The sequence below is a fragment of the Myotis lucifugus genome, unplaced genomic scaffold (assembly GCF_000147115.1).
Source record: "Myotis lucifugus unplaced genomic scaffold, Myoluc2.0 scaffold_89, whole genome shotgun sequence".
NCBI lineage: Eukaryota > Metazoa > Chordata > Mammalia > Chiroptera > Vespertilionidae > Myotis > Myotis lucifugus.
The window spans coordinates 947,133-951,946 of NW_005871137.1; positions in this window are offsets into that span (position 1 = coordinate 947,133).

The window sequence follows — 4,814 nt, forward strand, 5'->3', positions numbered from 1 at the left end:
CGGGCCTAAACCGGCAGTCGGACATCCCGTGAGGGGTTCTGGATTGGAGGGGGTGTAGTCCAGGATGAGGGACCCCCCCCCCATGCGTGAATTTCGTGCACCTGTCCTCTAGTCTATATAATAAAAGCCTAAGTGACCATTACAGCGGAATGACCAGAACAACCAGTCGCTATAATGAGCACTGATCACCAGGGGGCAGATGTTCAATGCAGGAGCTGTCCCCTGGTGGTCAGTGCACTCCCACAGAGGAAGCACCACTCAGAAGCCGGGCTCATGGCTGGCGAGTGCAGTGGTGGTGGCGGGAGCCTCTTTTGCCTCCACAGCAGTGCTAAGGAGCAGTGAGCCAAGCATTAAGGAGCCTGCCACTAAGGAGCAGCGAGCCGAGTGGTAAGGAATGAGCAGGCGGGTGGTAAGGAGTGAGGGGTCCCGGACTGTGAGAGGGCGCAGGTTGGGCTGAGGGACCCCCCCCCCCTTAGTGCAGGAATTTCATGCACCAGGCCTCTATCCTATATAATAAAAGCCTAATATGAAAATCGACCAAATGGTGGAACAACCGGTTGTTATGACATGCACTGACCACCAGGGGGCAGACGCTCAACACAAGAGCTGCCCCCAGCCCACAGGCCCCAGGCTAGCCAAGGTGGGTGCCAGCAGGGGCCCCCCAATCACCCCACTGGTCACCCCACAGAACGGCCCTCATCGCCGGCCAGGCCTAGGGACCCTACCTGTGCACAAATTTCGTGCACTGGGCCTCTAGTATAAAGATAAAAACAAACATTGAAAGAATTACTTTAACACTATATTTTTACATAGCTAATGGGAGTATAAAGATTTCTTTGCCCATGTTTCAAGAAGATTTTATTTTCACATTCATAATAATTCTGACAGAGCCTTCTGGCTATGCACAATTTCAAAAAGTATTTGTATTATTCTATCTGCAACATCTGAGCATTTGGAGGCCAGGGACCAGTTTTTCCATCTTTGAATTACCTACAGTTCTTATTCCAGTACTTTGTATGTAGTTGATGCCAAATAAATGTTTTTTTCTAGCTAAACTAAGCAACTTAAGCAATAAAAATCATTAACACGTACACAGCCCTTACATTATAAATGTATATTGCCAAATTTCATACTTAGTAGTCACATATACAACTTCAGCTTATGTTTGTGATTTATGTTTTCCATGTTGGTTATTGTTATTGTTATTTTACACAAATAGTGAGTGAGAATTATGCCTTCAAAACCCTAAATTCTATGTCTAGGTTAGACTTGTCAGTAGATGCACCATTGCCCACAGTACACAACATATTATTCTCCATATCGCAGCCCCGAGCTGAACTTTATCAGAATCTAATTCCAGAGCAGACTGTTCCCATCTCACTCTCTCCATTTTGGTTACAAGGGATGATTTATAGAACAGACCTTAACTCAGTCATATTGATCTGCCTCTTGTGGTTATTATGATGGAGTCAAATTTTACTGCATTTTTAAGATTAAGATTCTTTGTAGCCCTATCAAGTTTCCAACTACTACTTTCAATGGCTTTGATTCAGTGTAATTTCCTTTTTTTACAGCAATGGTCTTACATGTTTAAAAGAGAAATAGAATACCTAGGGAGTGACATTTTAAGTAAATGAAGGTCTTTATTAGAAATAAAAACAATTGTGTCAGCCCAAGCTGATACATGGGTTGCACTTCTGGATGTGATCATAATTCATTTTTTAAAATGATTTTATATTAGTGTATCCTGGCATGAAGATGGTAGTTGCGAATTTGCATATAAACAAAATTTAACACAAAGCTAAGCTTGTTTCACTGTATTTTATTTTAATGAACTATATTAAATTTTTAATTTGGGAAAAACATCTCTGCAAATTATCTGTTTCTGAATCAGATCCCCAAGCTGCTAGCCCTCTCTAACCAAGAGGCTTCTTATACTCTACTAAAGTGGTGGGGGTCATTAGAGGGAATCTTTCTCATTCCCCAATGGCTTCCCTTAAAAACATTTTTAGCCCTAACAGGTTTGGCTCAGTGGATAGAGTGTCAGCCTGCAGACTGAAGGATCCCAGGTTCGATTCCGGTCAAGGGCACATCCCCAGTAAGGGGTGTGCAGGAGGCAGCTGATCGATGTTTCTCTCTCATCGATTTTTCTAAATCTCTATCCCTCTCCCTTCCTCTCTGTAAAAAATCAATAAAATATATTTTAAAAAAACAAAAACATTTTTATATACCTACTCCCTTTAGTCTCAAAAACGTGTCCCTCTTTCTTGTAATGGTTATACCCTCTACTTAGGCTCTTAATCTCCCTCCTGTTCAGTTTCTTCCCCTGTAATTTCCCATCTCTGCCTTGTCTGCAAGCTATCTTATCCAGTGAAGCTCCCTATTTTTGCAAAGAACATGCCTATGAGGATGTCTTCCTTTTAGATTACTTCTATAAGATGAATTCCCAGAAGTGAGCTCACTGAGTGAGTCAGTATCAGAGTCAGGTGGTAGGCAAGAAGTCAATGAAACTAACCGAGACAAAATTGTTTATTGTATAGGGAAAACTAACATGAGCATAAAAGAAGCCTTTGGGATAAAAATCTTTCTATGTTGCTCGCTCTTCTGTTTTTACACTTACACTTTCTCAACAACATCAGCTGTTGACACTCTATTGTGATGGAGGAGTTAGGGGAGGCAGCTTTCCTGTGCATTGGGGGAATGTTTAACAGCATCTCTGTCTGATCTCTAGTTACTAGAGGCCAGTAATAAGCAAACTCCTTCCAACCTCTAACAACCTAAAATGTCTGGAGATATGTCCAGGGGACACACCACTACACTACATTCTTTAAGTCAGCGGTTCTCAACCTGTGGGTCACGACCCCTTTGGGGGTTGAACGACCCTTTCACAGGGGTCACCTAAGACCATCAGAAAACACATATATTATTACATATTGTTTTTGTGATTAATCACTATGCTTTAATTATGTTCAATTTGTAACAATGAAATTGGGGGTCACCACAACATGAAGAACTGAATTAAAGGGTCGCAGCATTAGGAAGGTTGAGAACCACTGCTTTAAGTGGAAATCCGCACCCTTTATTCCTCCTTCAATGGGCAGTGTGAACATCACCATTATTGTTAAAGGAAGAGAAGCACCAAAAAGAAGTTAACCCACAAATATAACAGCTTAAATGCTAACGAGCTTTGTGGAGTTTGTGATGAATAACTATTTTCAGATTGTATTTCAGCCCTTTATATTAAAATGCTCTATCAGTGCAAAATAACAGAGTTGCTGTAGGCTGCCACCCAGCTGCTCATTTCCCTGTCAAAAGCTGTTTCTCTTCAGAGGTAATCTGGTAAGAGGCAACTTGCCTGAAAGAGTACTGGTGGATGAAAAAAAAGAACTCACATACACACATGAATGCATTATTGCTCAAAAAAATAATGCATGTTGGTATAAAGGCCAGTGTGAAGTTATTGGATCAAACTGTAGAAGATGAAAATTTTAAAGTTTTTTAAAAGGAATTTTAAAGTACTGAAAATAATTTTTTTTTGAAATTTTGCAACAATAGTGGCTGAATTCCAAGGAAATGTAGTCCTATCAACAAACTTTTGAATAAGAGCTTCTCGTGTACAGGGATCTGATTTTATTTACCTTTGAATATCAGAGCCATGAAAAGAAAAGGTAGTCAATATACATTTATTGTGTTGAATGTCATCTGGCCATTCCCAAATCGATGACCTACAAGATTTTTCATTTGAATACTTACTTTTGCAGCTCTCCCTGCCTGTTGAGCAGTTTGAGGTCCCTCTGCCCTTTTATTTTCAATGTGAACTATATTTCTCCTAACACAGTTCCTTCTTTAGACATCTATAGTTTTATGGCAAATCTGTTTACCCAACTAACCAGGAATAAAATTTCAGGTGATGTTGATTTTTTTATAGTCAGTTCCTTTGTCTTGTTTCTCCTATAAACTTACTATCAGATCTATTTCTACGGTGGTACAAAGGAAAGCTAGATAGACAGGGACTGGGACCATGGTGGGGGAGGGAATAAAACCGGGGACCCAAATTAGGTTCTTGGGTTGATGGCAGGAGATGCACTCCCTGTGCCCACGTGGCTATGGCCATGTGGGCCTCCAAACATGGACTCTTAGGATTTTATTAGCTTGGATGCTGAACTACTCCCGACTGTAACAGGAAAGGAAGCTCTAGATGCTAGCCTGCTCCTGGAACCCCAGCTGCACCTTTTCCAGGACTGGCTCCTCTCAATAAATTTCAGTTCCACCAACCATTTTTGTCCCTGACTTCATTCTTTGATTTCACAAGACAATGAACTTGGACTCAAAACCCCCCACTTTTCAGTTTCTACCATCCTAATCATAGTGTGTTATCTTGGAAGTTCATGGCCCTGGCCTCTAACCATGAGCAGTGAGAGCCTGAGCAAGCCTCTAGGTGTCTTTATACATTAGTTTCTCCCTGAAAAGTAAAGAGGCTGCACCTCACCCATGTTTTACAAACAGCAAGTCACCGCCTATTAGGAAATCTTAAATATAATGTGTTCCCATCAGCATTTTCTAAAATTTTAAAAGAATGCAGCAAAGAAATGTCAAATGTCAGCATAAGTACTAAGGATAAATACTGTCCTGTTAAACTTTTTTTGTTTTGTTTTGTATGTATGTATGTGTAGATAAAACACATTTCTCTTTTTTCATATATTTTTATTGATTTCAGAGAGGAAGAGAGAGATAGAAACATCATTGAGAGAGAATCATGGATCAGCTGACCCCTACTGGGGATCGAGCCTGCAACCCAGGCATTTGCCCCAACT